Genomic DNA, 13,455 nt, shown 5'->3' on the forward strand with positions numbered 1-13,455 from the left:
GCTGGGCCTGTGGGCTCAAGAGATCTGGCTTCTCAGACCCAGGCACTTGCTAAGGCACTGGTCAACTTCACAGCGACCTTGTTAGGACCCTGAGCCACCCCCAGTGCTTTTGAGATATACCCAAACCCCAGTGCTTTTGAGATATACCCAAACCTCTGGCAAGGTTTGCTTTGGTGTCTGAACTCTTACTACGGAAGAGAAGAAGTCACTTTAGAATCGCTTCTCGGCCTTTTGGCTAAGATCAAGTGTAGAATCAAATCCTCATAAAGCCTTTCATATTACAGGGCATTGATTTGCTTGATGATTTTGAACAATTTATTCTGAAGCACAAAGTCAGATCTGGGAAAGAACTATTGGCTCCAGCATCTAACAAGGCTAGTTTTAGTTGCTGGAAGGGTCACTAACAGAAGACAAATACACACACACACACACACAGAGGGGCAATTCCAAGGGTTAATGTGGTAATCCAGCCCTCTGAGGATCCATTTATTTATTCATTTAGTTAGTTGGTTTTATTTAAGCAATCTCTACACCCAACGTGGGGCTCAAACTCACAACCCCAAGATCAAGTCATATGCCCTTCTGACTGAGCCAGCCAGGCGCCCCTTGAGGATCCTTTTGAAAGCCATGCTGTGATGTAGTGTCACAGGGCAGATAACCACTGCAAACCTAAGGGTCGAAGGCAAAACTCAACACCCCAATGCTTCCATCAATGGCCGTGTGACGTGGTCTTCTTGGGGTGAGTCTCTGCATCTGAAATGATACTACTAAAGTGAGCTGTTTGTGAACAAACTGTGACATAATCAAAAAGTGATCTGATTGGGGTGCCTGGCTGGCTCAGTTGGAAGAGCATGTGACTCTTGATCTCGGGGTTGTGAGCTTGAGCCCCATGTTGGGTATACAGATTACCTAAATAAATAATTAAATTAAAAAAAAAAGGGATCTGGTGATGGCAAAGATGCTGGTGTGAGTATGGAAAAAGTATGGAAAGTATGGAAAAAGCAACATTTCCAAACTCATATATTATTTTAAGTATGTACATGTCACTGTATCACCAGTTAAATAGATAATTGACTCTTCTCCCCACATTCCTAAATGTTGATCAAAACATTGCTTAAAAAAAATATCTGCCTGGGGAAGTCATATACAGAATTAATCTTCAAATCAGCATATGCTATATTCTCTCATCTAGAGGATGCTCAAGATTATATTAGACCCACCTGTGAAGCTCACTGGCCTCCACCTGAATAAGCTGCTACCCAGGAAGAAGATCCTACACACCAGGTGGACTGAGCCCAACCTGCTTCTTGACCCAGACCTTGGTGCACCAGCCTTCAGGGTAGACCACTGCCCAGCCATCAGCTGCCTTGAAGTGGTCTTACAATCATGTCCCAGCAGGTCCTGTGGCAGGCACTGTGCAAGTTGCCATGGGCAGATACTCAGATGACTTGGTGCAGGTTCATGACCACCTGCGTGCGAGGTGGGCTGTCAATCAGATGACGAACAGGGGCCATGGGACCAGAGTGCAGGTGTGTACATGTAAGGTTGGAGTGGTAGAAGGAAGGCACACTGGCTATCCCCAAAGTGCCTGGCAACAAAGAATGGCAAAGCTGCATTTTGGTTTTCTCCTTCCTCATTGGCTACTTCTATCCGTAAAGAACTCTAAGCCCTCATCCGTAGAGGGTGTTCAATGAATGAGGAGGCCAGGTCTCTGCCCTGGGGAGTAGCTGCCTCCAAAGTTCAGAGACCCGTGGCTTATAAAATGAAGTTTGCTTTCCAGCATTTCCTTCATGGTTGCCTTGTTGCCCCCGAAATGTGATTGACCCTTCATTTTGGAGGAGTGGGGAGGTAATATTCCAGCTACAAGGATTGTGAGAAGGGTTGTTCTCTATTTTCAAAATAAAGAACTTTAGACTCTTCACTTCCCCCAAATGAGGTTTTCCCTGCAGGCACATTTTCTGGTTCATCAGCTGCCCAAGAAGAACAGGGGGTCATCTCAAATCACATTTCTTTGTTCTCCAAGATTTGGCTTCCTGGAGATAAGGAACGGGCATCTGGAAAGCAGCCCGTTAGACAAGTGAAGTTCTACTGTAACACATTCCAGGAACTCTTTGGATCCTTTGCCCTTCTGAGATGGACTCCCATTAACAATTACTGGAAATAAGCAGGCAGTCAACAGGGCATGGCCAGGAGCATGGCATGGAGTGGAGGGTATCATAGGGTAGACCACTGGTGAGGTACAGAAGTTAACCCAGGATCCAACAAGGCAGCGGCCATGGGCCTGATAGGATCTGAGGATTCCCCTCCAGGGGCTCCTGCCCACACAAGAGCTCACTGCAAAGATTTGGGCATCTGTGTGTTCAGCAATGAGAGAGTCTAGCTCAAGGCTTAGATTCTTGGTCTATCAGAGAAGCATGGCAACCCTAGCTGCAGAAATGAGGCAGGGAAAGCTGCAGTACAAGTCACAACAAGATTTCTGGAAACATCTTCTAGACGCTTGCTTCTGAAAAGCCATGCTCTTCTCTCAGAGCACTGCTCTTTTGAGTGTACCCCAAGAGCGGCCTGGGTAGGTCCTGTGTCTTTCTACCTATGCCGAAGTCTAAATGTCTGAGTCCACTGTGAAGGCACACCCCTGCCCACTGCTGAGGAACTCTGCCCACTGCTGAGGAACTGTTTACAACAGGGCAGCGCATCCTTTCTGAAGCCAAAACTGAAACAACAAAACAACAACATAAAAACCCCTTTCTGAACCGCAGCTCTGGCTTGGAGTGTAATTTTTGAGAATATACTTCTCCATTCCTTGAATGGTTACGTTTGTCTTTATGGTGCTGCTATTTATATGTTCTGAGAACTCTCTGGAAATCCCTTTTCCAAGAAATGAACTAACTCTTCGGTGACCATGTTTACTGGATCTCCTATTTCAGTCATATCTGCAGGGGCTGGCAGGTTGGGGCACTTCCAACATGTCAGGGTTTCTGAAGAGTCTTGTGAACTGATGTGCCTTGTTAGCATACCCCAGCCACATGGACCTCTCACATAAAACCTCGAAACTTGGCCCAATCCCTTACCCTTTGATATTTTCTGCCCTTCCCCCCAGGGCCACAGGTGTGGTCTGTGAATGGGTTGTTGGGAGGATGAAGACAACGTGTGATCACATGTGATGGGATCAATAGACGGCAGCAGCTATGGTGACAATGTCATTGGTGACGATGTCATTGTGATTGCCATTATTGCCACTGTTGCCTCTGCTAGTAAGCCTTAAAGATCTTTGGGAAATAGTTCCTGGGCTACTAACTGTAATTCCCAACTAAAGTCTTTACTGAGCCAAAGTACTGTTAGGCCTAAATCTTTCAGGCACCGGGTCTGACTCTAGGGATTTTGAATGCTGCGCATCATTGTTAGCAAAGACTGTACTCTCCCCGTGTGTGAGTGCAGGTGTGTATGTCTACCAGACCTCCCACAGAGAAGGACGAAGACCTGATCCTGCAGCTCCAGTTACAGAAAACAGGGTGACAATTTTTATTTTCTCTTTTTAAGGCTCCCACCCTCAGCTTAGCCACCATTTGACTCCCAAGAAATGTCAGAGTTTGAAAATAATACACCCACACACACGCTGTGGTGTTTAGGTTTTAGTCTGAATAATATCTTTAAAAACAAAAAGTTAAAGTGCTCAGGATTCTATTGGGGTGAATCTTTAATTCAAAAAATAATATAAACAATTCTTCTTACTAAGAACTTTAAAACCAAGAACTTCCTCGTAAGTATTAAGTGGCACATTTTTTTTTCTTTTTATTCTTCAGGTTGGGTTTTTCAGTTTAGATTTGAGAGTTAAAATAACCCAGAAATGATCATGCCTTCAAAAACAATGATGAGAACTTTATTTAGCACCCAAAGAAGTGTCATATCATGAAGCTGATCTAGGACCCAAGTCATTAAATGATTTAGGACTTAATTGACTCTAAATTGCTGAGGTCCAGAAATGTGGATGTCTCTGAAACTTTCTGGATATGTTATTATCAGATACTGCCTTCTGCATAATATATATTTTTAATTTGTAGAATTCAGGTTTACATGTTCTGAACCACAGATGTGAAAATAATATGAGCACTGTGAAACACAGGTTTCAGGAGCTAAAAATAAGGAACATAAAAAGATACTTTCAATGGATAAGAAGATGAGTTCACTTTAAACAGAAACAAACATCTACAGAGACTTTGAGAGAATGAATGGAAAAAGAAATACCATGAAGACATTAAGCATTAAGCAGGCTGCAGTGGGTATATCCATATCAGATGAAGTTAGCTTTGAGATAAAGAGTGCTACCAGACCTAAGAGGGACATGTCCTAATGACAAATGGACGTGTCATGTAGTGGACATTATAATTATCAACCTGTATGAGCCTAATAACGGAACTTTCAAATACATGAAGCAAAAATAGTAGAGCTCAAAGGAGAAGACAGTTCCACAATCATGGTTGGAAATGTTAACACCTCCCCTTTCCGGTCACTGATAGAGAAACTAGGTCTGAAATCAGTAGAGACATAGATGACCCATACAAAACCATCACTATCTGTAGTTTTAGAACACTATACCCAACAACTGCAGAATAGACATTCTCTTCAGGTGCCTCCGGAGCTTTTGTCAAGATAAACCATATGAGGTTTATCATAAAATAAGTCTTAGTAAGTTGAAAAGAATTGAAATCCTACAGAGTATTTTCTCTGATTGCAATGGAATTAAATTAGAAATCAACAACAATGAGATATCTTGGAAGACCCCAGATATTTGGAAATCAAACAACACACTCCTAAATAACCTATGGCCCAAAGAAGAAACCATAAGGAAAATTTAAGCATTTTTGAGCAGAATTATAATGAAAATAACATATTAACATTCATGAACTGTAGTTAAAGCAGTATTCAGAGGGAAATTTATAGTTTTATATACTTACACTAGAAAAGAACAAAGATCTAAAATCAGTGACCTAAAGTTCTACCTTTAGAGTATAAAAAAATGAGGACAGAAAGAAAGAAAGAAAAGAAAACCCAATGTAAGTGGAAGAAAAGACATAAAAAATATAAGAACAGAAATTGGTGACATAAAAACAATTGGGTCTCTGAAAAGATCAACTCTAGTTAATCAAGAAAAGAGAGAGAGAGAACACAAGTCACCAGTATCAGAATAACACTGAATGGGCTACAGACACTAAAAGGGTCATAAAATAATATAAAAATCTTTATGCCAACAAATTTGACAACTTAGATGAAATGGACAAATTCCTTGAAAGATGCAACTTACCATAACTCACATATGATAAAACAGAAATCTGAACAACCTATACTTATTTAGGAAATTGAATTCATTATGAAAGAAAATGTTCCACAAAGAAAACTGTGCCCAAGATAGTTTCATCAATTCTGTCAAACATTTAAGAGAGAAATAATGCAGATCCTTCACAAACTCAGAAAACAAAGGAGGCAGGAACACTTCCCAACTTATTTTATGAGGCCAGCATTGATTCTGATAGAAAACCTGACAAAGATACTAGAAAAAAACTTTTAAAAACACAGGTGCAAAACCTTTTTTTTAAAGATTTGTTTATTTACGTTTGAGAGAGAGAGCATGTGTGAGTGGGGTGTGGGGGGCAGAGGGAGAGAGAAAGAGAATCTCCAGCAGACTCCCTGCTGAGCATGGAGCCCCATGTGGGGCTCGATCTCATGACCCTGAGATCATGAGCTGAGCCAAAATCAAAAGTCCAACACTTAATGGACTGAGCCACCCAGGTGCCTGTGGGTGCAAAAACTTTTTAACAAAACATTCGTGGGGAACCTGGGTGGCTCAGTTGTTAAGTGTCTGCCTGTCTGCCTTTGGCTCAGGTCATGATCCCGGGGTCCTGGGATCGAGCCCCGCATCGGGCTCCCTGCTCGGCGGGAAGCCTGCTTCTCCTTCACCCTCTCCCCTTGCTTGTGTTCCCTCTCTCGCTGTGTCTCTCTCTGTCAAATAAATAAATATAAAATCTTTAAAAAAAAAAAACAAACATTCGTAAGTTGAATCTAACCATCTACAGAAAGGATGATACGTGCTTAAGTAAGATTCATACCAGAAATGCTAGGTTGGGTTAATATTAGAAAAATCAGTCAAGGGGCGCCTGGGTGGCTCAGTCGTTAAGCGTCAGCCTTTGGCTCAGGTCATGATCCCAGGAGCCCCTCATCGGGCTCCCTGCGGTGGGAAGCCTGCTTTTCCCTCTCCCACTCCCCCTGCTTGTGTTCCCTGTCTCGCTGTGCCTCTCTCTGTCAAATAAATAAATTAAAAAATCTTTAAAAAAAAAAAAAGAAAGAAAGAAAAATCAATCAAGGGGCGCCTGGGTGGCTCAGTCGTTAAGCGTCTGCCTTCAGCTCAGGTCATGAGCTCACTCCCTGTCCCACTCCCCCTGCTTGTGTTCCTGCTCTCACTATCTCTCTCTCTCTCTCTCTGTCAAATAAATGAATAAAATCTTTAAAAAAAGGAAAAAAATCAATGTAATCCACCGTATTAATAGAATGATGGAAAAAATTGTATGACCATTGCAACAGAGGCAGAAAAAGCATTCAACACTCATTTATAATAAAAACTCTTAGAAAATGAAGAATAGAAGAGAATCCTTCAATCTGATAAAAGGCATTTATGAAAACCTACAGCTAACATCATATTTAACCATGAAATACTGAATGACTTCCCACAATATTAGGAACAAGACAAGGATATCTACTCTCATTCCCACCTATTCCATTCAACATTGAACTAGAAGTCTTAACCATCACAGTATTGCAAGTAAAGGAAATAAAGGCGTAAAGACTGGAAAAGAATTATTACTAACTTTCTACATGATATGATTGTTTATGTCAAACATCCTATGAAATCTATAAAACAACTATTAGAACTAATAAATCAATTGAACAAGATTACAGGATACAAGGTTAATGTTATAATATCAATTGTAGGGGCGCCTGGGTGGCTCAGTCATAAGCATCTACCTGTGGCTCAGGGTCCTGGGATCGAGCCCCGCATCGGGCTCCCTGATTTGTGGGAAGCCTGCTTCTCCCTCTCCCACTCTCCCTGCTTGTGTTCCCTCTCTCGCTGTGTCTCTCTCTCTCTCCGTCAAATAAATAAATAAAATCTTTAAAAAACAAAATAAAATAAAATATCAATTGTACTTTCATGTAGTAGCAGCAAAAATTTGGAAAATGAAATTAGAAAAACAATTCCATTAAAAATACCATCAAAAAGCATAAAAGAGGGGCGCCTGGGTGACCCAGTTGGTTAAATGTCCAACTCTTGATTTTGGCTCGGGTCATGATCTCAGGGTCATGGGATCAAGCCCTGTGTCTGGCTCAGTGCTCAGTGTGGATGGAGACTGCTTGAGATTCTCTCTCTCCCTCTGCCCTTCCTCCTGCTCACATGCACCTCTCTATCTCTCTAAAATAAAATAAATCTCTAAAAAAAAAAAAAACCATGAAAAACTCAGGAATAAATTTAACAAAAGATGGGCAACACATTTATATTGAAGAACAGAACACTATTGAGAGAGATTTTAAAAGACCCAAAGAAATGGAGAGATATATTTATGTTCACAATTTTGAAGACTCAATATTGCCAACATGTCTGTTCTCTACAAATTGGTCTATAGGGTCACTGCAATCCTAATACTACTACTAGTGGGGATCTTTTGTAGAAATTTACATACTGATTCTAACATTTACATAGACATGCAAAGAATCTAGAGTATCTGAAATGATCTTGAAATAGAAAAACAAATTTGGAGTGCTCAAACTACCTGACTTGAAAACAGTATAAAACCACAGTATGAGATAATGTGATAATGACATAGGGATTGACAAATAGATCACTAGATCTAAACAGAGAGCCTGGAAATAGGCCCACACCTCCACAGTCATTTGGTTTCTGACAGAGGTGCCAAAACAATCCAGTGGGGAAAGAAAAGTCTTTTCAAAAAATGATGCTCTATTAATTGGATTTTCATATGGAAACCAACAAACAAAACCTCAACTCCTTTCTCACACCATAAACAAAAAGTAATTTGAAATAAATCATGGACCAATATGTAAAGCCCTAAATCTTTTCAAGAAAAACGTATGAGAATATCTTCATAACCTAGAGCTAGGCAAATGTTTGATAAGCAGGCAACAGAGAGCAAAAAGAAAAAAGGGAAAATCAATAAATTAGTCTCTATCAAAATTAAAAGCTTCTGCTGATAAAAGATTCCATTAAGAAAATAAATAGGCAAGCATTTCAGGAGAGAATATTTGCAAAACCTCTGAAAAAGGACCGATATCCTGGATATATAATGAACTCTTTCAATTCAACAATGACAATTAAAATGGACAAAGGAGCTAGGGGCACCTGGGTGGCTCAGTCGGTTAAGCGTCTGCCTTTTGGCTCAGGTCATGATCTCAGGGTCCTGGGATGGAGCCCCACATCGGGCTCCCTACTCAGTGGGGAGTCTGCTTCTCCCTCTCCTTCTGGGGCTCCCCCTGCTTGTGCTCTCTCTCTCTGTCAAATAAATAAATACAATCTTTTAAAAATGTTAAAAAAAAAAAATAAGACAAAGGAGTTGAACGGACGCATCACAAAAGAAGATAGACAAATGGCTGATAGGGATACAAAAGGCACTCAACCATTACTCAGCAGAGAAATGAAAGATACCACTACAGACCTACCTAAGATTAAAAAGACTAACATTACCAAATATTAGTGAGGATGTGGCAACTTCTTACAAAACTATATAAACATCTACCCTGTGGCTCAGCACTTCCACTCCGTTTTTTTCCCAAGAGAAATGGAAAGGTACCTTCACAAAAAGACTCATTCAGGAGTCTTCACAGAAGCTTTGTTCCTTGGAATGGAAACACTGGGACATATCCGCTGTTCATGAACTGGAGAATGGATAAGTGAACTGTGGTATAGTCTTAAAATGGAATGCTACACAGCAATAAAAAGGAACAGACATTGATGACACAGGAAGGACGGATCCCAGAAGGATTATGCTGAGCAAAATAAAGCATACACAAACAAGTACACCTGTGTTTATAGGAAGCTCTAGAACAGGCACAACTACTCTATGGTGGAAGAAAATCAGAACCGTGGTTGCTCCTAGGAAAGAAAGGATTAACTGGAAAGAAGCATAGAAGAATATTTTCAGGTGATGGCAACATTCTTTATTTTGATATTTGTGAAAAGTCATCTCAGGTACATTTAAGATGTGTGTTCTTCAGAGTTTATAAATTTTGCATTAAAAAAAAAGTCAACTTGACCAAGTACTTGGGGGACTACAAAAATATGACAAAGAGGATATAAAAAACAGACATGGAGGAAATTACAATTTTGAAGATGAAAAAATAAATTATAAAAAAATTAATAGCTGTCAATTTCACCAAGTTAATTCAAAGTTTATTTTATTAAAGAAATGAAGTCTGAAATGTTAACAGTGGCACCCTCTGGGGAATGTAATGCGGGAAGAGGAGAGCTTCGATTTTCCCACTTGTCTACTGCTCATTCCTTTTCTACTGGGCATTTACTGGTTTCTAAAAATCATCTATTTTAAATTTAAAATGTTGTGATTCCCAGTGCATATACCATGCATGCTCTTTGCCCTAATCACCTGCCTGAAAATAGTAAGACATTTTTAGAGGATCAGGCAGGCATTTGATTTACTTATGAAGCATTTGTTGATTGTGTAGGATGGATAAGGCACAGTGAAGTTCACGCATACACACAGCTGTCCCCGCCTGCCGAGAACTTAACCGGGGATGGAGAACAGTCCGTAGCAAACTGAAACCATGGAAGGGGATTTAAATGATGGGCTGTAAGAGTGTATATGCATCTCTTATGGAGAAAAAAAACAAACAGACCTCATTCTTGCTCTCACTCACTCTCCCCTTTCTGCCCTCTTCCCACCCACCTATCTACCCGTCGCCACCTAAGCTTTGCTCCGTGCTAAGCTCATCACTTGTGATACAGGGAAGTCAGGAGCTGCATGGATGGCTGGATGGGCACCTCCTCTTCAGTGGATGTTTGAATGGGGCCAGGACCCTCTCTGGAAACATGTTAGCGTCTTTGAAGAAACTTCTGGGCCTGTGTCCACATGCAAGGTTGCAAACCACAGCCTAGCCCATGGCCTTCTGGACTCTGCCTGCAGCCAGCATGGGAAGGAATTGCCTGGCAGAGATTGTTTTCCTTTGTCCCAAACACACAGCTGTTTTCCTCTGGTACCCAGGTTCAAAGGCATGACGTTGGTCTTCTCTCTCCCCAGGGACCCTGGTGCATGGGGCTGCGTGATCCTTGGATTCTCAGGCTGCTTTTCACCGGAAGCTCCCTGCTCTCCCTGGAAGGCAGGCTTAGGAGGGTGCAGGAGCCCCTGAGGGAGGCTCCTCCCAATGTCCTGTGGTTGAGGGAAGAGGAAGAGGCTGAAGTCAGGCCTGCAAAAGGCCAGGCCTGGGGGGATGAGAGACAGCATCTGCCTATCCCTCATCACAGTGTTGGCAGGCCCTAGCCCAGATGCATCCCCAGGCAGGGAGGACCAATTTCATACACCAAGATTAGCTTCCACAGCAAGAAAAGGAGGACCCGAAGCAGAAATTATGTTCTGTTACCCGCCAAAATGAAGACGGTATGGTTCTTACACCAGCAACCTGTAGACTCAGATTTGTACCTCCTACCCCGCATGTAGGAAGCCTCATGAATAACAGACAAACAAAAAGCTTCATGCATAAAAACAAAACAGAAGAGAATGAAACCAACAAAAGAACAAAGATTAAAAAAAAAAAAAGTCCCCTCTGGTTTCCTTTCGGCTGTATTTCCATGTCCTATGGAAGACTGACAGCCAGTTCTAGTGGAAAGAGCACTGGACAGGGAGTCCAGAGAGCCCATCCCAGCTTCCCATTAGGTGGTGCTGAACAGATCAAAGCCTTTCTTGGGACGTCCATCTCCTCACCTACAAAGTCGACTTGAGTGAGTCCTTGAGGGCACCCGGCTCCCTTGAGATGCCCCCATTGACAGAGCTGTCTTTGCTGTCACATGGGGCATATTTAGGAGTTTCAAGAAGGTATCTCACAGGAGGGATGGACAGGAACAGCAGCTGAGCACTTGCTGTACACCCGGCCTTGGGCCAACTGCTGGTCTGAGACAGGGATGCCGTTTTAGAGGAGGCTTCGGAGGTGAAGTACCCTGCGTGAGGGAGTCAGAATGCCAACCCAGGCTGATGGATTTTCACGCCCCCTGGCCCAGTATAGTTTGGGACCGAAATTATGAAAGTGCCTATCATTCTGCTTTTGTTGGTTTGGCAGCCACAGTGCTGTTTTTCCACTGTAATTACGATCGTGCTGGCACGCGCACAGCATGGGGAAGGTATTAAACAAGCAGGCGTCAGTGTTTGCCCCGGTGGGCGCACTATGGCTCTGAGAGGCAGGATGCTTTATCAAAGAAACACAACTGAAGAAAGGAATGTGTGCTGCCTTCTGGGTAAAATACTGGTTTTTTTGTTTGTTTGTTTGTTTTTATTCCAGTTTGCTCATCTTAAATCCTTTCAGGATTCTAACTTTTAAAAAAATGCACTTGTGATTTATTCTCTTTGAGGGTCAGGTGGAGTCCTGCATTTTTAGGTCTTCTTTTGTGTTTGCACATACAATGCTGCAAATGAAAATGCAGCGCAGGCAGGCTGGTGCCCTCAGACGGGTAGCAGAGGGCAACGTGGGGCTCAGAGTCAGTGGGGAGGGGATGATGGGGAAGGAGGTATTGGCTTGGGATCCAGAAGAGAAACAGGTAGAATTAGAATGAGCCAGTTCTCATTCAGTGGGGTGCTTTTGGGGAGAAGGTGGGCTCTACCTGGTGATTCGGAATGGGTCTTGAGCCCTCAAATGAATAGCATCCTTCATGTCTGTCACTCACAGCTCCTTCCTAGGGCAACCCATTCATCCTGGCTCAATTTCCCTGGCTTTAAAACCCAAAGTCCTTGGGGCACGTGGGTGGCTCAGTCAGTTGAGCGTCTTATGATTTCGGCTCAGGTCATGATCACCTGGGTCATGGGATTGAGATTTGCATCAGGCTCTACACTCAGCAGGGTCTGCTGGAGATTCTCTTTCCCTCTGCCCCTCCTCCAACCCCCCCACACCCGGTCATGCTCTCTCTCTCAAGTACATACATACATAAATCTTTAAAAAAATAAAACCCAAAGTCCTGCATCCTAAGAAACCTCTCTGTCCTGGGCCAACTGGGACCCACTGGCTACGGAGTCTCCAGCCACACCCGGTTCACAGCAAGATAATCAAGAGCCTTGTGCTGACCTTGGGGCTGTACATGTGGTGACCTGAGCTGTAATTTCTTCTCTGGGTTTTTTTTTTTTTTCAGTGACAGGACTACGGAGCCTCAGGATCCCGTTGTCCTTCCAACCTGTGGGTGCTGTCAGCCCTGAGTAGGCTTGGGCATGTCCTTTCTGGCTAAGCAATGCAGACAAATAGGGTGCAGACTGGTGATCCTGCTCCTGGTGGTCAGGGTACAGGCACTGTCCTGAACCGCAGGTGCTTCCGCTTTCTGACCTTGGGCCTGTGGCCACCTAGCAGAGAGAAATTTGGAGCCCTAGCCAGAATAGGATTGGGCACCACACCTTCACTCCTTGGTTCTAGAAAAGTCAGTCTGAAACTTAGGCACATTGCATAGCACCTGTTCCGCACATGATCATGTAAGTGTTTGTTTGAGCACTGGACCTTTTCTCTGTTCTGTCCAATGAGGGCCATTTCTCCCATTCTCCAAGCTGCCCTGAGAGCTGGAAAGGCCCCGTGAGAAAGCTGACCTTCGATGGTGTCCCTTTCTAAGAGAGCCCCCGTATTAGATAGGGTTCTCTAGGGAAAGAGAATCAATAGGATGAGCATACATGCATGCATGTATGTATGTATATATGTATTTATAATTACAGAAATGAGCTCACCTGGTTATGGAGGCAGAGAATTTCCACAATCAGGCATCCACAAGCTGGATCACCAGGAAAGCGGTGGTGTCATTCCATCTGAATGTGATAGGGGGTGGCGAGGGTGTAAGTCCTGGTCTGAGTCTGAAAGCCTGAGAAACAGTGATGTCCACAGGCAGAAGATGGATGTCCCAACTCAAGCAGAGGGAATGAATTCATCCTTCCTCCGCCTTCTTGTTCAAATCAGGCCCTCATGGACTGGCTGAAGCCCACCCACTTTGATGCGAGCTATCGTCTTTGCTCATCCTGCCAGTTCAAAAGCTGACCCCGTCCAGAGACACCCTCACAGACATACCCAGAAAGAATGTTTTGCCAGCCCTCTGGGAACCCCAGGCAACTTGACACATAAAACTAACCATCATATGTCCATCGACAGATGAATGGATAAAGAAGATGTGGTATATATACACAATGGAATATTATGCGGCCATCAAAA

The 13,455-nt window shown here is 43.0% G+C and overlaps 2 long non-coding RNA genes and 1 pseudogene across 2 annotated transcripts in view; 1 reads left to right on the plus strand and 2 right to left on the minus strand.

Moving 5' to 3' along the window:
* Nucleotides 1-13,455, minus strand: part of LOC114219635 (uncharacterized) — a 264,586-nt gene that overhangs the window by 15,294 nt on the left and 235,837 nt on the right. The gene's annotated exons all lie outside the window — the stretch shown is intronic.
* On the plus strand, nucleotides 216-379 carry LOC114219718 (U2 spliceosomal RNA; annotated as a pseudogene).
* Nucleotides 9,427-11,234, minus strand: LOC148163522 (uncharacterized). The gene is made up of 2 exons (XR_015768933.1): nucleotides 10,992-11,234; nucleotides 9,427-10,439 (listed from the first exon to the last, which is right to left on the minus strand). It is a non-coding gene; the product is annotated as an uncharacterized LOC148163522 (long non-coding RNA).

Source organism: Eumetopias jubatus, unplaced genomic scaffold (assembly GCF_037043125.1).
Source record: "Eumetopias jubatus isolate StellerSeaLion01/CBP00866 unplaced genomic scaffold, mEumJub1_p1.0 scaffold_9, whole genome shotgun sequence".
Taxonomy (NCBI): domain Eukaryota; kingdom Metazoa; phylum Chordata; class Mammalia; order Carnivora; family Otariidae; genus Eumetopias; species Eumetopias jubatus.